This window comes from Lepidochelys kempii, chromosome 3 (genome assembly GCF_965140285.1).
Source record: "Lepidochelys kempii isolate rLepKem1 chromosome 3, rLepKem1.hap1, whole genome shotgun sequence".
Lineage (NCBI taxonomy): Eukaryota > Metazoa > Chordata > Testudines > Cheloniidae > Lepidochelys > Lepidochelys kempii.
In genome coordinates, this window is record NC_136382.1 from 184,753,095 (window position 1) to 184,774,515 (window position 21,421).

The window sequence follows — 21,421 nt, forward strand, 5'->3', positions numbered from 1 at the left end:
GAAAAAAAGGTGGGGGTTTTTTTTCAATCAGACAAGGCCAATGACTCCCTGTGGCTTATAGTTTAGTGACAAAGTATCATGTCTGGAAACCAACTACTCCGTGGATTATTGTGGTCCCATGTTTCCAACCTGAAATCCTGACAACTTGGTGTATCCTACTTGGCAGTACCCATAAGCCCAGCAGTGTTATCACTATTTTGTTATATATTCCAGGTTATTCAAATTGACATATCAAAAAACTAAGCAGGAGAGAACACGCTCTACTCCTCCCAAAGCTTCTTTGCCCACTGACTGCATATAGGGGAAAGCTATTAGTTAGGCTTGTTGCTTCTTGTAATATAGAAGAGACAAATCATATAGTCAGAGTTAAAGCAACCCTATCCCAGTGAGCTAACATGTCATAGCTAGGAGGGTAGCAGTGCCAAGTTTTGTTGTTGAGAAATCTGGCAGAATCTTACAAAAGCTACTAATGCACAGCTTTTTTTTTTTTTTTTTTTTTGCCTCTGTTTTCACTAACAAGGTCAGCTCCCAGACTGCTGCGCTGGGCATCACAAAATGCGGAAGAGATGGCCAGCCCTCTGTGGAGATAGAGGCGGTTAGGGACTATTTAGAAAAGCTGGACGTGCACAAGTCCATGGGGCCGGACGAGTTGCATCCGAGAGTGCTGAAGGAATTGGCGGCTGTGATTGCAGAGCCACTGGCCATTATCTTTGAAAACTCGTGGCGAACCGGGGAAGTCCCGGATGACTGGAAAAAGGCTAATGTAGTGCCAATCTTTAAAAAAGGGAAGAAGGAAGATCCTGGGAACTACAGGCCAGTCAGCCTCACCTCAGTCCCTGGAAAAATCATGGAGCAGGTCCTCAAAGAATCAATTCTGAAGCACTTGCATGAGAGGAAAGTGATCAGGAACAGCCAGCATGGATTCACCAAGGGAAGGTCATGCCTGACTAATCTAATCGCCTTTTATGATGAGATTACTGGTTCTGTGGATGAAGGGAAAGCAGTGGATGTATTGTTTCTTGACTTTAGCAAAGCTTTTGACACGGTCTCCCATAGTATTCTTGTCAGCAAGTTAAGGAAGTATGGGCTGGATGAATGCACTATAAGGTGGGTAGAAAGCTGGCTAAATTGTCGGGCTCAACGGGTAGTGATCAATGGCTCCATGTCTAGTTGGCAGCCGGTATCAAGTGGAGTGCCCCAAGGGTCGGTCCTGGGGCCGGTTTTATTCAATATCTTCATAAATGACCTGGAGGATGGTGTGGATTGCACTCTCAGCAAATTTGCGGATGATACTAAACTGGGAGGAGTGGTAGATACGCTGGAGGGGAGGGATAGGATACAGAAGGACCTAGACAAATTGGAAGATTGGGCCAAAAGGAATCTGATGAGGTTCAATAAGGATAAGTGCAGGGTCCTGCACTTAGGACGGAAGAACCCAATGCACAGCTACAGACTAGGGACCGAATGGCTAGGCAGCAGTTCTGCGGAAAAGGACCTAGGGGTGACAGTGGACGAGAAGCTGGATATGAGTCAGCAGTGTGCCCTTGTTGCCAAGAAGGCCAATGGCATTTTGGGATGTATAAGTAGGGGCATAGCGAGCAGATCGAGGGACGTGATCGTTCCCCTCTATTCGACATTGGTGAGGCCTCATCTGGAGTACTGTGTCCAGTTTTGGGCCCCACACTTCAAGAAGGATGTGGATAAATTGGAGAGAGTCCAGCGAAGGGCAACAAAAATGATTAGGGGACTGGAACACATGAGTTATGAGGAGAGGCTGAGGGAGCTGGGATTGTTTAGCCTGCAGAAGAGAAGAATGAGGGGGGATTTGATAGCTGCTTTCAACTACCTGAAAGGGGGTTCCAAAGAGGATGGCTCTAGACTGTTCTCAATGGTAGCAGATGACAGAACGAGGAGTAATGGTCTCAAGTTGCAGTGGGGGAGGTTTAGATTGGATATTAGGAAAAACTTTTTCACTAAGAGGGTGGTGAAACACTGGAATGCGTTACCTAGGGAGGTGGTAGAATCTCCTTCCTTAGAGGTTTTTAAGGTCAGGCTTGACAAAGCCCTGGCTGGGATGATTTAACTGGGAATTGGTCCTGCTTTGAGCAGGGGGTTGGACTAGATGACCTTCTGGGGTCCCTTCCAACCCCGATATTCTATGATTCTATGATTCTATATGGACGATGGAAGGTGGATAAAGCAAAAAAAATAAAAGATAACAAATATAAATGATTCTGTATTAATTTGTAAAAAGAAGAACAGAAAATGCATAATACCAGACAGCCATTCTCACATGTTGGGTATTAAATATTTGCATTAGAGCAGTTCTAGATTTTAGGACAGAAGAGAAAATAGAGGTAATCTTGTCAATACATGAGGAAAATGTTTCAGAATGAAGATTCAAACTTCATGGGATAGAGCCTCAGCATTTGTAAATTGTCATATGCCTGCTGACTTCAGTGGGCCTATAACTATTTACACCAGCTGAGGATCCACTCCTATGCTTTTATGACCCGATGTTTCCTGACAATTAAATATTGTCAAGGCTTAGAAAGCACCAGTGTAGCATCCACTCATGGAGGGATCTAAGTTATTGGGCTTTTTTCATAAGATGAAATATTTTGTTATAAAAAGAGCTTGAACTATGAATTAGGGAAAAAAAATCAGAAATAAAACTGACTGTTATTTAGTAGTTATTGAAATGCCCTACAAACAGATGCCTCTGAACGTTGCTCTCTGTAAAATTCCTTTTTTATTGGATACTATTCTTTACCCTGCAACAATTCTTAGTGGGAAAACTATAAGAAATACACAAACTTTTTTTCTTTAGATATTTGTATTTAAATAGACTATTAGCCAGTTAACCCCACCACAGCTATGATTACCCTAACTCGCTGAACCCACCCTCTTAATATGAGTATATTGCGCAGGGTGGATAAAAATCAATTAAAAAAAAAAAACACCGGATTATTTTGATCAAATGCTTTTTGAGGAAAAAACCTATCTAAAGATAGTTTTAATTAAGATACATTATAGCTCAAAGATATCTCCTTACACAGAGTCAATCCCTTATCTCTCTCTAAAAGTGCAAAGTTTCAAAAAGTTCAATGAATAGAAGATTGTTGGGGGCAGAATAGATCTGGACAAGGAAAAGAAGTCTAGAGATAAATGTGAGAAGGGAAGGACAGGCAGTAGAAACAAAAGTGAAACTGTTTAAGCAGCATATGCCAAAAGTCTTGAGGTCTTTCTGAGTGTAGCCTTCATTGATTTAAGATCTACCGAACCATTTTCTCACTAGAAGGGAACACCTATAATGGCAGCAGGCCGTAAAAGAGACCCAGTTTGGGAATATTTTAATGAAGTTCCTCTACCTGTGGGTAAGACAGGCATGCGTGCAAAATGCAAACAGTGCAACAAAGAAATGCAAGGCCTGGTTGCCCGAATGAAACATCATCACGAGAAGTGCTCCTTCTCAGGAGGAAGCTGCATTGAAGATGATGAAAGGAACACGTCTGAACACGCAGGATCTTCAGGTTGGTCAACTTTTTTTATTTCATAATTCTTCCTTAAGGACTACCTGTCTTCCTTCTGGACTATTCTTGAATTCTCATGTTTGAGGAAAAAATATAGTTGGTACTATCATTTTAGATGCAGTTGTGATAAAAAATAAATAGAAATAAATGGCCGAAATAGGCAGATCTTTCTTTTACAATTTCACCTTTAAAGTAGTACTGAGTGTCAGCGAATGCAATGAGTAATACTAAATGAGTAGTATGGTAATAATAATTAAATAACTGCATTGACTTATTTTGTTTAGGAGAATCCATCCTCAACATACAGGATTCTCAAAACTATTCACCTTCAAGATCACCATCATCTTCTATAGTTTCAGTTATCTGCCAAAGACAGTGTTTCAGTCACATTATGTATGTCACATAGCCACAGTATATCACCTGTAGCAAAAAGAAAAAAAATCTCCATCATCCAGAAACAACCATTAATAAATTTGTGATAAGAACCAGCAGATTACAAAAAAATACATTACTGATTACAAAAAGAGGTAACTGATGAAAAAATTGCCCCGTTTGTTTATGCAACAAACTCTCCTTTCCATATGATTGAGAACTCACACTTCATTAACATGGTTCAGTCATTAAGACCAGGATACAGTCTACCCAACAGCGCAGATGTCGCAGGTTGGATGAAGTGTATGAAAGAGAAATTGAGCAGTGTGCAAAAGCTCTAGAGGGTGAAATTGTTAACCTGAGTCTTGATGGGTGGAGCAATGTCCACAATGATCCTGTTGTATGTGCTTGTGCGACAACAGAAGAAGGGAATGTCTTCCTTACAGAAACAACTGATACATCAGGAAATGCACACACAGCAGAATACTTACAAGAAGTAGCAGTAAACGCTATAACAAACTGTGAAAAAAAATTCAAATATCTAGTACGCAGTTTGGTCACAGACAATGATGCAAATGTATCCAAGATGAGAAGAAATTTAGAAGAGAGTTGCAAGCTAATAACATGTGGTAGCATTGCTTATTTGATGCACCTCTTAGACAAAGACTTCAGTGTTCCAGAAATAAAGGCTAATGTTTTTGAAATTGCAAAATACTTCTGTAACAACCACTTTGCAGCAGCTGCTCTGAAAAAAGTGAGAGGAAGCTAACTCTCCCACAAGACATGGGATGGAACTCAGTAGTGGACTGTTTTGAGCACTATATCAAGAACTGGCCTAATCTGATGATAGTTTGTGAACAAAATCGTGAAAAAATAGATGACACTGTTACAGCCAAAGTTCTCAACATTCGGCTTAAGAGAAATGTTGAACACATGCCGTGTACCCTGAAGCCTATTTCTGTAGCCTTGAACAAAATGCTGGGAAATAGCTGTTTTATTGCTGATGCTGTTGAAATTTGGAAGGAACTGAGTGAGATCTTAAAAAGAGAAATATGCAATGCCAGACATAGCCCTGGTCTACACTACGACTTTAGGTCAGAGTTAGCAACGTTAGATCGGTTTAGCCCTGCACCTGTCCACACTACGAAGCCATTTTTTCCGACTTTAAGGGCTCTTAAAACTGGTTTCTGTATTTCTCCCTGACGACTGCATTAGTGCTGAAATAGACCTTGCTGGGTCCAATTTGGGATAGTGTGAATGGAATTCGATGATATTGCCCTCCGGGAGCTATCTCAGAGTGCTCCATTGTGACTGCTCTGGACAGCACTCTCAACTCAGATGCACTGGCCAGGTAGACAGGAAAAGCCCCATGAACTTTTGAATTTCATTTCCTGTTTGGCCAGCATGGCGAGCTGATCAGCACAGTTGACCATGCAGAGCTCTTCAGCACAGGTGACCATACAGTCCCAGAATCACAAAAGAGCTCCAGCATGGACCGAACGGGAGGTACGGGATCTGATCACTGTATGGGGAGACGAATCCGTGCTATCAGAACTCCGTTCCAAAAGACGAAATGCCAAAGTATTTGAAAAAATCTCCAAGGGCATGAAGGACAGAGGTTATAACAGGGACCCGCAGCAGTGCAGTATGAAACTTAAAGAGCTCAGGCAAGCCTATCAAAGAACCAGAGAGGCAATCGGCCACTCCGGGTCAGAGCCCCAGACATGCCGCTTCTGTGAAGAGCTGCAAGCCTTTCTAGGGGGTTCCCTACAACTACCCCAGCCCTGTGCGTGGACTCCGTCAATGGACTCTCACACAACAGGGATGCGGATTTTGGAGACAAGGAAGATGATGAGGAGAAGGAGGTTGAAGCACAGCAAGCAAGAGGAGAAACTGTTTTCCCCAACAGCCAGGAACAGTTTCTCACCCTGGATCTTGTACCATCCCAACCCACCGAAGGCGGGCTCCCGGACCCAGAAGGCGGAGAAGGTACCTCTGGTGAGTGTACCTTTGTAAATATAATACACGGTTTAAAAGCCAGCGTGTTTACTTATTAATTTGTCCTGAAGACTTGGGATGCATTCACGGCCAGTACAGCGATTGGAATCCCGGTGTTTGCTGGCATTCAAAAAACATCCGTTCCTTATCTCTCTGTGTTATCCTCAGGACAGTGATATCATTCATGGTCACCTGGTTGAAATAGGGGAATTTTATTAAGGGGACATTCAGAGGTGGCCGTTCCTGCTGGGCTGTTTGCCTGTGACTGAACAGAAAACATCCCCGCTGTTAGCCATGCGGTGGGGGGAGGGGTGGAGCGATCATCCCAGAAAATTGGGTGGGTGTCTGTGTGTGTGGGGGGGGGTGAGGGTTAGTTGGGTTTGTGCTGCACGTTAACCCGAAAACCGCAGCCCCTCCTTTTAAATGGCCAACCCATTTTAAAGGGCCAACCCAATGGGTGCTTGGTATGGGAAATGAGGGCGCTGCTGTTTGAAACCATTCCCACATGTTATGAAGGTTAAAGAAGCCAAAAGACTGTGGCTTACCATGTCTCCTGCAAGCTGAATTCTGTTGCCTGCCGGCCCTGCATGTGTGATCTCTCACACCATACCGGCACACCCTCGATATAAGGGGTAAAATGCAACCTTATAAAGAAAGCACACATGCTATATAATGTTAACAGCTTGGTTCACCATGAAAGACTCTACCCACTGTTCTCTAAAATGTCTCTTTTTAAAGACTAATCTCCCTTTTTTCCCTCCCGCAGCTCCAAAGGTTTCATCACTCCACGTATCATCTCTGTCCCAGAGGCTATCAAAGATTAGAAGCTGGAAAAAACGCAAACTGATATGCTCTGGCGTATGGTTGAGGGGCAGGAAAGGCAGCAGGAGCACAGACCGCTGCTACAGCTCCAGTATAACCAACCGCCCTCCTCCCCAAGTTCCATAGCCTCCTCACCCAGACGCCTAAGAACACAGTGGGGGGCCCCCGGGCACCCAACCACTCCACCCCAGAGGACTACCTAAGCAACAAAATCTGGCATTCAATAAGTTTTGAAGTGCAGTATGGCCTTGTCCTTCCGTCCTCCCCTCTTCCCCCACCCCACCCGGTGCTTCCCTCCTCCCCCACCCCTCCCAGGTTACCTTGGCAGTTATTCCCCCGTTTGTGTGACGAATTAATAAAGAATGCATGGAATTTGAAACAACAATGACTTTATTGGCTCTGCAAGCGGTGATCAAAGGGAGGAGGGGAGGGTGGTTGGCTTAAAGGGAAGTAGAGTAAACCAAGGGGGCTGGTTTTCATCAAGAAACAAACAGAACTTGCACACCATAGCCTGGTCAGCCATGAAACTGGTTTTCAAAGCTTCTCTGATGTGCAGCGCACCCTGCTGTGCTCTTCTAACCGCCCTGGTGTCTGGCTGTGCGTAATCAGCAGCCAGGTGATTTGCCTCAACTTGCCACCCCGCCATAAACTTCTCTCCCTTACTCTCACAGATATTGTGGAACGCACAGCAAGCAGTAATAACTGTGCAAATTTTGGTTTCACTGAGGTCTAAATGACTCAGTAAACTGCACCAGTGCGCTTTTAAACGTCCAAATGCACATTCTACCACCATTCTGCACTTGCTCAGCCTGTAGTTGAACAGCTCCTGACTACTGTCCAGGAGGGTGCCTGCATATGGCTTCATGAGCCATGGTATTAAGGGGTAGGCTGGGTCCCCAAGGATAACTATAGGCATTTCAACATCCCCAACGGTTATTTTCTGGCATGGGAAAAAAGTCCCTTGCTGGAGCTGTTTCAACAGAGCAGAGTTCCTGAAGATGCGAGCATCATGTACCTTTCCCGGCCATCCCATGTTGATGCTGGTGAAACGTCCCTTGTGATCCACCAGTGCTTGGAGCACCACTGAAAAGTACCCCTTTCGGTTTATGTACTCACTGCCTTGGTGCTCCGGTGTCAAGATAGGAATATGGGTTCCGTCTATCACCCCAACACAGTTAGGGAAACTCATTGCAGCAAAGCCATCCACTATGACCTGCACATTTCCCAGAGTCACCCTTGATAGCAGCAGCTCAGTAATCTCATTGGCTACTTGGATCACAGCAGCTCTCACAGTAGATTTGCCCACTCCAAATTGATTTCCAACTGATTGGTAGCTGTCTGACGTTGCAAGCTTCCAGAGGGCCGTTGCCACTCGCTTTTTGAACTGTGAGGGCTGCTCTCATCTTGGTATTCTTGCGCTTCAGGGCAGGGGAAAGCAAGTCACAAAGTTCCATGAAAGTGCCCTTACACATATGAAAGTTTTGCAGCCATTGGGAATCGTCCCAGACCTGCAACACTATGCAGTCCCACCAGTCTGTGCTTGTTTCCCGGGCCCAGAATTGGTGTTCCACGGCATGAGCCTGCTCCATTGCCACAAAGATGGCCAAATTGCCGGGGCCGGTACTTTGAGAGAAGTCTGTGTCCATGTCCTCATCATTCTCCTCACCGCGCTGCCGTCGCCTACTTGCCTGCTTTTGCAGGTTCTGGTTCTGCATATACTGCAGGATAATGCGCATGGTGTATAGAGTGGTCACAACTGCCGCGGTGATCTGAGCGGGCTCCATGCTTGCTGTGGTATGGCGTGAGCAGCAGAGCAGAGTGGCAGTGGCGGGTGAATGACGATGCTGACAGCAATATGGCGCCCGCACGGAATAAGGCGCAAAATGATTGTCGGCCATTGCTTTCACAGAGGGAGAGGGGAGCAAGGCAGCAGACAGTGCTGGTGGCTGGGAGAGCATCCTGAGGCAGAATGGCCCCCTCAAGGATTGAACTCACAATCCTGGGTTTAGCAGGCCAAAGTTCAAATCACTGAGCTATCCCTCTGCCAATATTCCAGGCAGGACTGAATCTCTGTTAGACAAAACTTAAAGAAGAGAATGACCTGAGTCACTCCCATTTATGTGCAGGCGCCCCTGACAGACATTACCGAGGTCTGCCAGGAGCACCCATGTCCACCCAGGCGCCCTGACCAAGGCTGGCGAAGAGCACCCAGGAGACGACGAGGACGGCTACTAGTCGTACTGCACTATCTGCTGCCACAAGGCAATGAGCTGCTGCTGTGTAGCAATGCAGTCCCATGTCTGCCAGCACCCAGGAGACGTACTGTGACGGTGAGCTGAGCGGGCTCCATGCTTGCCGTGGTATGGCGTCTGCACAGGTAACCCAGGAAAAAAGGTGCGAAACAATTGTCTGTCATTGCTTTCACGGACGGAAGGCGGGAGGTATGGTGGGGGGGGGGCTGATGACATGTACCCAGAACCACCCGCAACTATGTTTTTTGCCCCATCAGGCATTGGGATCCCAACCCAGAATTCCAATGGGCGGCGGAGACTGTGGGACCTGTGGGATAGCTACCCACAGTGCAACACTCCGGAAGTCGACGCTAGCCTCGGTACTGTGGACGCACTCCGCCGACTTAATGGTCTTAAGTGGGGACCCACACAAAATCGACTGTATAAAATTGCTTTCTAAAAATTCAACTTTTATAAATTCGACCTAATTTCATAGTGTAGACATACCCTTAAATTACAAGCATTGAAAAAACAAATGGGACAAGCACTATCTCCAGCTCATTTTCTTGCAAATATTCTCAATGCCAGGGTCAAACCTTAACTGCTGAAGAGAAGGAGTTTGCTTGATGTCCATATCATAGCCATCATCCTTCCATAATGCCAACTATAATAAACTTCAGAGCTAAGGGTGAACCATTCAAGAAATATATGTTTGCTGAAGATGTTTTAAAGAAAGTCACACAAGTGAACTGGTGGAACTGATTTAACCACTTGCATTCAGACACTTTTGAAGTGATAATCTCACTTTTAACAGCAGTAGCCTCTTCTGCCAATGTAGAAAGAATATTTTCTTCCTTTGGACTAATTCATTCCAAATAGAGAAATCGTTTGGGACCTGAAAAAGCAGGAAAGCTTGTTTTTCTTTTCCAGATTATGAACAACAGGAAAATGAAGGTGAAGACAACTGAGTTAGCTGCAGAAGCCAATATTTTAAGTTTCTCATGTTGACCTGGCTGACATAGTTGATTTAATTTTGGGTGGTTTTTTTTTTTAATATTTCATTTAACCATTTTAGTTAAAAAACATTTTAACAAAAACAAACCCTGATTTTAAAAAACTTGAATGTTTAACTAAATTCAAAAATCCATGCTTGTTTTGTTAAAATATTATATGTTTGCTGTTGAAGAAAAAAATCCAGAATACATAACATTGTTGTTTTAGTTAAATGAAATAATTTAAATGTCTGTCTGGTGATGTTCTCCTCCTAATGCAGCATGGCAAGAAAATCCTCCAAATGTTAATGAGTAACCTGTTGAACTGGAGCTAGTTCACCTCCCAATGACTTCATAAATATCTACTTCAATTACCTTTGGTAAATGAAAAAACCAAACAATCATTCATTTTCTGATATAGCCATAAAACTAATCTGAAAATTTTTCAAAATAAATCACTTAAAAAATGTATATAGCGTGTACCTTCTAAAAATGAAACCTACATCTATCTTTGAGTTGTAAAGAATATGTATAAAGGTTATAACAACCAACAAGAATGTACTTTTATGTAGAAATCCATGATTAAATCAAGTCTTCCTAACGAGTGATTTAAATCAAATCCACCCTGATATTGCGCCATAATTTTATTTGAAAATTGGCTTTCTGCAACAACTGTGCTAGGTGCCTCTTCTTTTTCCCAGCTTTCTTCTGGGGCTCATCTCTTGAGAACTGCTCCTGGGTTGGCTTGCTGGCTCATTCCATTCCATCCTACTCCTCAAAGGGCCCACCTACTTGGATTCCTCTTCCTTCCTTGAGGGCTCTCACTCCTTCACTCATGGAGCACTGAAAACTCATCCTAGCTATCATTCAATTGTTAAATACCGTATTCCTATTCTGAATAGGATATAACTTTACCTGTGCTTCACTTGTGCTAAACACGGACCTAAATTAGTTTCTTTATGGCACTGCCTGTGGAGCAATAAGTAACTACTGTGCTCAGATTCACGACTCAGTGCTAATCAATGTGAATTTCAATCTGGCGCTGCATCTATGGGGTACAGATGTGAAAGACCCAGTTGAAAGAACTGTATACTATCTCACCAATAGGAAGGAAACTGATCCTTGCTTTACTGATCACTTCATCCACTCCAGCTTTTAGAATGGTTTCAGAGTAGCAGCTGTGTTAGTCTGTATTCACAAAAAGAAAAGCAGTACTTGTGGCACCTTAGAGACTAACAAATTTATTTGAGCATAAGCTTTCGTGAGCTACAGCTCACTTCATCGGATGCATTCAGTGGAAGATACAGTGGGGAGATTTATATACATAGAGAACATGAAACAATACACACTGTAAGGAGAGTTGATCACTTAAGGTGAGCTATTACCAACAGGAGAGCTGGGGAGGGGGGGACCTTTTGTAGTGATAATCAAGGTGGGCTGATAGCGTAGGGCCTCCTCAGCACTCCCAGCTATCTTTGAGACACCACTGACTTCCTGAGGAAACTACAATCCATCGGTGATCTTCCTGAAAACACCATCCTGGCCACTATGGACGTAGAAGCCTTCTACACCAACATTTCACACAAAGATGGACTACAAGCCATAGAATCATAGAATCATAGAATATCAGGGTTGGAAGGGACCTCAGGAGGTCATCTAGTCCAACCCCCTGCTCAAAAGCAGGACCCATACCCAATTAAATCATCCCAGCCAGGGCTTTGTCAAGCCTGACCTTAAAAACCTCTAAGGAAGGAGATTCCACCACCTCCCTAGGCAACGCATTCCAGTGTTTCACCACCCTCCTAGTGAAAAAGTTTTTCCTAATATCCAACCTAAACCTCCCCAACTGCAACTTGAGACCATTACTCCTTGTCCTGTCCTCTTCCACCACTGAGAATAGTCTAGAACCATCCTCTCTAGAACTACCTCTCAGGTAGTTGAAAGCAGCTATCAAATCCCCCCTCATTCTTCTCTTCTGCAGACTAAACAATCCCAGTTCCCTCAGCCTCTCCTCATAACTCATGTGTTCCAGACCCCTAATCATTTCTGTTGCCCTTCGCTGGACTCTCTCCAATTTATCCACATCCTTCTTGTAGTGTGGGGCCCAAAACTGGACACAGTACTCCAGATGAGGCCTCACCAATGTCGAATAGAGGGGGACGATCACGTCCCTCGATCTGCTCGCTATGCCCCTACTTATACATCCCAAAATGCCATTGGCCTTCTTGGCAACAAGGGCACACTGCTGACTCATATCCAGCTTCTTGTCCACTGACACCCCTAGGTCCTTTTCCGCAGAACTGCTGCCTAGCCATTCGGTCCCTAGTCTGTAGCTGTGCATTGGATTCTTCCATCCTAAGTGCAGGACCCTGCACTTATCCTTATTGAACCTCATCAGATTTCTTTTGGCCCAATCCTCCAATTTGTCTAGATCCTTCTGTATCCTATCCCTCCCCTCCAGCATATCTACCACTCCTCCCAGTTTCGTATTATCCGCAAATTTGCTGAGAGTGCAATCCACACCATCCTCCAGATCGTTTATGAAGATATTGAACAAAACCGGCCCCAGGACCGACCCCTGGGGCACTCCACTTGACACCGGCTGCCAACTAGACATGGAGCCATTGATCACTACCCGTTGAGCCCGACAATCTAGCCAACTTTCTATCTACCTTATAGTCCATTCATCCAGCCCATACTTCCTTAACTTGCTGACAAGAATACTATGGGAGACCGTGTCAAAAGCTTTGCTAAAGTCAAGATACAATACATCCACTGCTTTCCCTTCATCCACAGAACCAGTAATCTCATCATAGAAGGCGATTAGATTAGTCAGGCATGACCTTCCCTTGGTGAATCCATGCTGGCTGTTCCTGATCACTTTCCTCTCATGCAAGTGCTTCAGGATTGATTCTTTGAGGACCTGCTCCATGATTTTTCCAGGGACTGAGGTGAGGCTGACTGGCCTGTAGTTCCCAGGATCCTCCTTCTTCCCTTTTTTAAAGATTGGCACTACATTAGCCTTTTTCCAGTCATCCGAGACTTCCCCCGTTCGCCACGAGTTTTCAAAGATAATGGCCAATGGCTCTGCAATCACAGCCGCCAGTTCCTTTAGCACTCTCGGATGCAACTCATCCGGCCCCATGGACTTGTGCACGTCCAGTTTTTCTAAATAGTCCCTAACCACCTCTTTCTCCACAAAGGGCTGGCCATCTATTCCCCATGTTGTGATGCCCAGCACAGCAGTCTGGGAGCTGACCTTGTTCGTGAAGACAGACGCAAAAAAAGCATTGAGTACATTAGCTTTTTCCACATCCTCCGTCACTAGGTTGCCTCCCTCATTCAGTAAGGGGCCCACACTTTCCTTGGCTTTCTTCTTGTTGCCAACATACCTGAAGAAACCCTTCTTGTTACTCTTAACATCTCTCGCTAGTTGCAGCTCCAGGTGCGATTTGGCCCTCCTAATTCCATTCCTACATGCCCGAGCAATGTTTTTATACTCTTCCCTGGTCATATGTCCAACCTTCCACTTCTTGTAAGCTTCTTTTTTATGCTTAAGATCTGCTAGGATTTCACTGTTAAGCCAAGCTGGTCGCCTGCCATACTTACTATTCTTTCGACACATCGGGATGGTTTGTCCCTGTAACCTCAACAGGGATTCCTTGAAATACAGCTATCAGGAACACTATCCCCAATAATGTCACGGCAAACCTGGTGGCTGAACTTCATGACTTTGTCCTCACCCATAACTATTTCACATTTGGGGATAATGTATACCTTCAAATCAGCGGCACTGCTATGGGTACCTATATGCCAACATTTTTATGGCTGACTTAGAACAACGCTTCCTCAGTTCTCGTACCCTAATGCCCCTACTCTACTTGCGCTACATTGAGGACATCTTCATCATGTGGACCCATGGAAAAGAAGCCCTTGAGGAATTCCACCATGATTTCAACAATTTCCATCCCACCATCAACCTCAGCGTGGACCAGTCCACACAAGAGTTCCACTTCCTGGACACTACGGTGCTAATAAGCTATGGTCACATAAACACCACTCTATACCGGAAACCTACTGACTGCTATTCCTACCTACATGCCTCCAGCTTTCATCCAGACCACACCACACAATCCATTGTCTACAGCCAAGCTCTACGATACAACCGCATTTGCTCCAACACCTCAGACAGAGACAAACACCTAGAAGATCTCTATCAAGCATTCTTACAACTACAATACCCACCTGCTGAAGTTAAGAAACAGACTGACAGAGCCAGAAGAGTACCCAGAAGTCACCTACTACAGGACAGGCCCAACAAAGAAAATAACAGAACGCCACTAGCCATCACCTTCAGCCCCCAACTAAAACCTCTCCAAAGCATCATCAAGAATCTACAACCTATCCTGAAGGACGACCCATCACTCTCACAGATTTTGGCAGACAGGCCAGTCCTTGCTTACAGACAGCCCCCCAACCTGAAGCAAATACTCACCAGCAACCACACACCACACAACAGACCACTAACCCAGAAACCTATCCTTGCAACAAAGCCCATTGATAACTGTGTCCACATATCTATTCAGGGGACACCATCATAGGGCCTAATCACATCAGCCACGCTATCAGAGGCTCGTTCACCTGCACATCTACCAATGTGATATATGCCATCATGTGCCAGCAATGCCCCTCTGCCATGTACATTGGCCAAACTGGACAGTCTCTACGTAAAAGAACAAATGGACACAAATCAGAAGTCAAGTATTATACCATTCAAAAACCAGTCGAAGAACACTTCAATCTCTTTGGTCACTCGATTACAGACCTAAAAGTTGCAGTTCTTCAACAAAAAACATCAAAAACAGACACCAATGAGAGACTGCTGAATTGGAATTAATTTGCAAACTGGATACAATTAACTTAGGCTTGAATAGAGACTGAGAGTGGATGTGTCATTACACAAAGTAAAACTATTTCCACATGTTTATTCCTCCCCGCCCCCCCACTGTTCCTCAGACGTTCTTGCCAATTGCTGGAAACGGCCCACCTTGATTATCACTAGAAAACGTACGCCGCCCCCCGCCCCCTTCCGCTCTCCTGCTGGTAATAACTCACCTTAAGTGATCACTCTTGTTACAGTGTGTATGGTAACACCCATTGTTTCATGTTCTCTATGTATATAAATCTCCCCACTGTATCTTCCACTGAATGCATCCGATGAAGTGAGCTGTGGCTCACGAAAGCTTAAGCTCAAATAAATTTGTTAGTCTCTAAGGTGCCACAAGTACTCCTTAGCTTTTAGAATGCAGGTCAATGAAATCAGATCTTGGCCTTTTAAAGACACGCACATTAACTGCACAGCGCAAAAGAAAACTTCTGTAAAACCTGAGGACTGTACATAGTAGCATTCAGCATTAACCAATACCACCAAGATACATCTACAGTTATTTCCTCCTGCCTAGGCTACAACACAAACTAGATAAAACTTAAGCTAAAGATGTTACTTTATATCTATACTAGGAAAAAGGATGAGTTTAGGTCAGACTTAGCGAGCATATACATATGTTACCTAAATCCTATCTAAACTTGACCACGTTTCCTAGTCAAGACAAACCCTAAAAGGTCTTAGGTCTTAATTAGGCTGTGATGGTCACACTCCACTGCAGGAGGAGGATGTGTGTAACTTTCCACCTCTGCTGAGGCTATAGCTATGTTTGTTGAAATGTGATCATAACTTTTATTTCACAACTACCAAAATGGAAAATGTTATTGTCAGTGTAAACAAACAAATGAATTGCTGATTCATTTTAAGGTCTGGGGTAAATAAGGATGGGCAGTCTGAAAAAGAAAATGCATGTGTGCAAAAAAAATTTTAAAAATAGTGACATTTGTCACTTTTATAATTCAAATCGCCATAGTAGCAGGGTGAAGCAAACTAAATGGAAAGCTTTTAAAATTGCCAATGTTTGGATTTTTTATAATGGCAAAAATCTCCCAGGCCAGTCTGCACATTTCAGGACAGTATTGAGACTCCTTGGGTTGATGGTAATATCATACCAGGGGATACCTTTTCTTGTCCAAAGCACCTCATTGATAAAACAGTGTTTCTTAGGGCTTGTCTACACATAAAAAATAATCTGGGATAAAACAGGGTGTACATTTAAAATTGATTAACTATTTCTGATTATTCCGGAACAGTTATTTCTGATTAATTCTACATGTGGACACTCTTATTCCGGAATAAGAGTGTCCACATGTGGAATTAATCAGAAATAACTATTCTGGAATAACTTAAGACCTTAGAATAGAATCTCTCATCAAAAGGGCCTTTTCTCCTGTGAATTCACAGCTGTAAGTTACCACTGGTTTTTGTCTTCTGTGGCTGAAGCACAACTGCAATCTGATTGTGAAATCATGCTCCAAATGACTGCACAGTTCCAGTCCTCTTCTCAGACACTTTCTGTTTAACAATGATTCAAAACAATGCACCCCAGTCAGTCTCAATGGCAACTTTTCTCAAATGCAGCCATCACAGGCTTTTCGTGTGGCCATGACAGCCTCCTGGGCGGTGATGGGGAAGCATCGGCCCCTCCCCCTCCCTCCTTGTGGCTCCTAGATGCACTGCCCTGCACCGCCTCTGGAGAGAGGGGGGGCACAATGTGGCAAGAGCAAGGTGAGTTCTTGACCTATGTTGGGTGGGGGGGGGGGGGTTTGGATGGAAGGCTTCAGCGACGAGACTTCAGGGCAGCGGCTACTAGCCTCCAGCCCCTGGTTCCAGCTGTATGGCTGCAAGCACTGGCTCCAGTCACACAGTGGCAGGCACTGGCCACAGGCACCAATCCCCAGCCTAGCCGCACAGCAGTGGGCTCCAACCACAGGGCTTTGGGTGCTAACCCCTGGCTCTGGAGCTTCAGTCGGCCTCTTACCCCCAGTTCCGGCTGTGTAGTGGTGGGTGCTGGCCCTGGTCTCCAGCTACATGACCCTAGCCCCTGGTGCTTATCCCCTGCCCCAGCTGCACGGCAGCAGGCACCGACCCACAGCTCTGTTCCCGGACTCCAGCCATGCGGTGGTGGGAGCTGGCCCCAGGCGCTGACTCCAGGCCCCAGCCATGCACCCCTGGACTCCAGGACCCAGCTCCAGGCTCTAAACATGAAGCGGGAGGCACTAGCCCTGGGCGCTGACCCACAGCTCTGGCTGTGCAGCAGTGGGCTCTGATCCCTGGCTCTGGCCACGCAGTTCCTGTCCCTAGCTCTAGGCACTGAGCCCCACCCCTGGCCGCTTGGCAACAGACACCAGGCCCGGGCTCTGGCCATGTGACATTGGGGCTCATCACCCAGCCCCCCCACCCCCTGCCCAGGCCCCTGCTTCCTCCCCCGGCCCCACATCCATCCCACCATTGCCACTGGTCCCTGCTGCCTCCCCCTTTGGCCCCCCCTATCCAGGGCTTAATGGGTCCTGGGGCTTGCTGAGAAAACTGATATTAAACATGCAAGTATAATTTTTTTACAGCAGACTTACTAGCTGTTGGTGAAAAGTGATACTTGTATGTTTGTTAATATCACTTGTCACTTTTCATAGCCTTCCACGTAGCTACTAAGGCTATGTCTACACTACGAAATTAGGTTGAATTTATCGAAGTCGATTTTTTAGAGATTGATTTTATACAGTCGATTGTGTGTGTCCCCACTTAAGACCATTAAGTCGGCGGAGTGCGTCCACAGTACCAAGGCTAGTGTCGACTTCCGGAGCGTTACACTGTGGTAGCTATCCCATAGTTCCGCAGTCTCCGCCGCCCATTCGAATTCTGGGTTGAGATCCCAATTCCTGATGGGGCAAAAAACGTTGTCGCAGGTGGTCCTGGGTACATGTCATCAGGCTCCCCCTCCATGAAAGCAACGGCCAACAATCGTTTTCACACCTTTTTCTGTGCAGACGCCATATTGCTGTCAGCATCATCATCCACCCACCGCTTCTGCTGCCGCTCTGCTCTCCTGCAGATGCCATATCACGGCAAGCATGGAACCCACTCGGATCGCCACAGGCAGTTATGACTGTTCTAAACACCATGCATATTAGCCAGCAGTATATGCAGAACCAGAACCAGAACCTGCAAAAGCAGGCGAGTAAGCAATGGCAGCGCAGTGAGGAGAGTGATGAGGATATGGACACAGACTTCTCTCAAAGTACGGCCTCGGCAATGTGGAAATCATGGTGGTAATGGGGCAGGTTCATGCAGTGGAATGCCGATTCTGGGCCCAGGAAACAAGCACAGACTGGTGGGACCGCATAGTGTTGCAGGTCTGGGATGATTCCCAATGGCTGCGAAACTTTTGTATGCGTTAGGACACTTTCATAGAACTTTGCGACTTGCTTTCCCCTGCCCTAAAGCACAAGAATACCAAGATGAGAGCAGCCATCACAGTTCACAAGGGAGTGGAGACAGCCCTCTAGAAGCTTGCAACGCCAGACAGCTACCAGTCAGTCGGGAATCAATTTGGAGTGGGCAAATCTAGTACGGGGGCTGCTGTGATCCAAGTAGCCAACGCAATCACTGAGTTGCTGCTACCAAGTGTAGTGACTCTGGGAAATGTGCAGGTCGTAGTGGCTGGCTTTGCTGCAATGAGATTCCCTAACTGTGGTGGGGTGATAGACGGAATCGATATCCCTATCTTGACACCAGAGCACCAAGGCAGTGAGTTCATAAACTGAAAGGGGTACTTTTCAATGGTGCTCCAAGCACTGGTGGATCACAAGGGACGTTTCACCAACATGGGATAGCCGGGAAACGTACATGATGCTCGCATCTTCAGGAACTCTGGTCTGTTGAAACAGCTGCAGCAAGGGACTTTCTTCCCAGACCAGAAAATAACCGTTGGGGATGTTGAAATGCCTATAGTTATCCTTGGGGACCCAGCCTACCCCTTAATGCCATGGCTCATGAAGCCATACACACACACCCTGGACAGTAGTCAGGAGCTGTTCAACTGTAGGCTGAGCAAGTGCAGAATGGTGGTAGAATATGCATTTGGACGTTTAAAAGCGCACTGGTGCAGTTTACTGAGTCATTTAGACCTCAGCGAAACCAATATTCCCATCGTTATTACTGCTTGCTATGCGCTCGACAATATTTGTGAGAGTAAGGGGGAGAAGTTTATGGCGGGGTGGGAAGTTGACGCAAATCACCTGGCCGCTGATTACAAGCAGCCAGACACCAGGGCAGTTAGAAGAGCACAGCAGGGCACGCTGCGCATCAGAGAAGCTTTGAAAACCAGTTTCATGGCTGACCAGGCTATGGTGTGAAAGTTCTGCTTGTTTCTTCATGAAAACCAGCCCCCTTGGTTCACTCTACTTCCCTTTAAGCTAACCACCCTCCCCTCCCCCCTTCGATCACTGCTTGCAGAGGCAATAAAGCTATTGTTGCTTCAAATTCATGCATTCTTTATTAATTCATCACACAAATAGGGGGATAACTGCCAAGGTAGCCCAGGAGGGGTGGGGGAGGAGGGAAGCACCAAGTGGGGTGAGGGAGGAGGGGAGGGCGGAAGGACAAGGCCACACTGCACTTCAAAACTTATTGAATGCCAGATTTTGTTGCTTGGGTAGTCCTCTGGGGTGGAGTGGTTGGGTGACCAGAGGCCCCCCACCGTGTTCTTAGGCGTCTGGGTGAGGAGGCTATGGAACTTGGGGAGGAGGGCAGTTGGTTATACTGGGGCTGTAGCAGGGGTCTGTGCTCATGCTGCCTTTCCTGCCCCTCAACCATACACGGAGCATATCAGTTTGATCCTCCAGTAGCCTCACCATTGACTCCTGCCTTCTGTAAGCAAGCTGACGCTACCTATCATCTTCAACTCACCACTTATTATCTTCAACCCGCCACCTGTCCTTGCGTTCATATTGTGCTTTCCTGGACTGTAACATTGTCTACCTCCACGCATTCTGCTGAGCTCTTTCAGTGTGGGAGGACTGCATGAGCTCAGAGAACATTTCATTGCGAGTGCCTTTTTTTCGCCTTCTAATCTTTGCTAGCCTCTGGGATGGAGATGATAGGGGGAGCGCTGAAACATTTGCAGCTGTGGGGGGAGGAGGGAGAATACTAGTTAACAAGACACATTTTAGAGAACAACGGGTAGACTCTTTCAGGGTGAACCTTCCTGTTAACAGTACATAGCAAATGTGCATTACGTACAAGGTCACATTTTGCCTCTTATATTGAGGGTCTGCCGGTTTAGTGTGAGAGATCATACACGCAGGGCTGGTGGGCAACAGAATTTGGCTTGCAGGAGACATGGTAAGCCACAGTCTTTTGGCTTCTTTAACCTTCATAACATGTGGGAATGTTTCAGACAGCAGCGCCCTCATTTCCCATACCAAACAGCCATTGGGTTGGCCATTTAAAATGGGTTGGCAATTGAAAAGGAAGGGCTGCGGTTTTCGGGTTAACATGCAGCACAAACCCAACTAACACCCCCATCACACACACACACACACACACACAATTCCCCTGGGATGATGGCTTCACCCCTCCCCCCACCGTGTGGCTAACAGTGGGGAAGATTTCTGTTCAGCCACATGCAAACAGCCCAGCAGGAATGGCCACCTCTGAATGTCCCCTTAATAAAATTCCCCTATTTCAACCAGGTGACCATGAATGATATCACTCTCCTGAGGCTAATACAGAGAGATAAAGAACAGATGTTGCTTGACTGCCAGCAAACACTGGGACCATACGCTGCCAAGCTTCTGGCCTGGCGTGGTAAAGTGTCCTATCATGGAGGACGAAATAAGGCTACGCTCCCCAGAAACCTTTTGCAAAGGCTTTGGGAGTACATCCAGGAGAGCTTTATGGAGATGTCCCTGGAGGATTTCCGCTCCATCCCCAGACACGTTAACAGACTTTTTCAGTAGCTGTACTGGCCACAAATTAATCATTAAACACACTTGTTTTTAAACCATGTATTATATTTACAAAGGTACACTCACCAGAGGTCCCTTCTCCGCCTGGCAGGTCCGGGAGCCCACCTTGGGTGGGTTCAGGGGGTACTGGCTCCAGGTCCAGGGTGAGAAACAGTTCCTGGCTCTTGGGGAAAATGGTTTTTCCGCTTGCTTGCTGTGCGCTATTGTCTTCCTCGTCTCCAGAATGCGCATCCCTGTTGCATGATAATCCACTGATGGAGCAAAAGCACAGGGGTTGGGTAGTGGTGGTTGCACCCCCTAGAATGGCATGCAGCTCATCATAGAAGCCGCATGTATGGGGCTCTGACCCCGAGTGGCCATTTGCCTCTCTGTTTTTTTGGTAGGCTTGCCAAACTTGCTCCTAAAGTTTCACACGGCACTGCTGCGGGTCCCTGTTATAGCCTCTGTCCTTCATGCCATTGGAGATTTTTTCAAATGTTTGGGCATTTCGTCTTTTGGAACGGAGTTCTGATAGCACAGATTCGTCTTCCCAATACAGCAATCAGATCCCGTACCTCCC

General features: G+C 46.0%; 1 protein-coding gene and 1 long non-coding RNA gene across 16 annotated transcripts in view; one reads left to right on the top strand and one right to left on the bottom strand.

Annotated features, from left to right (window-relative positions):
- FOXN2 (forkhead box N2) overlaps positions 1-21,421 on the bottom strand; it is a 134,335-nt gene that overhangs the window by 34,898 nt on the left and 78,016 nt on the right. The window lies entirely within an intron of this gene.
- LOC140909596 (uncharacterized) lies at positions 2,078-7,057 on the top strand. The gene is made up of 3 exons (XR_012158283.2): positions 2,078-3,533; positions 3,818-5,903; positions 6,670-7,057. It is a non-coding gene; the product is annotated as an uncharacterized LOC140909596 (long non-coding RNA).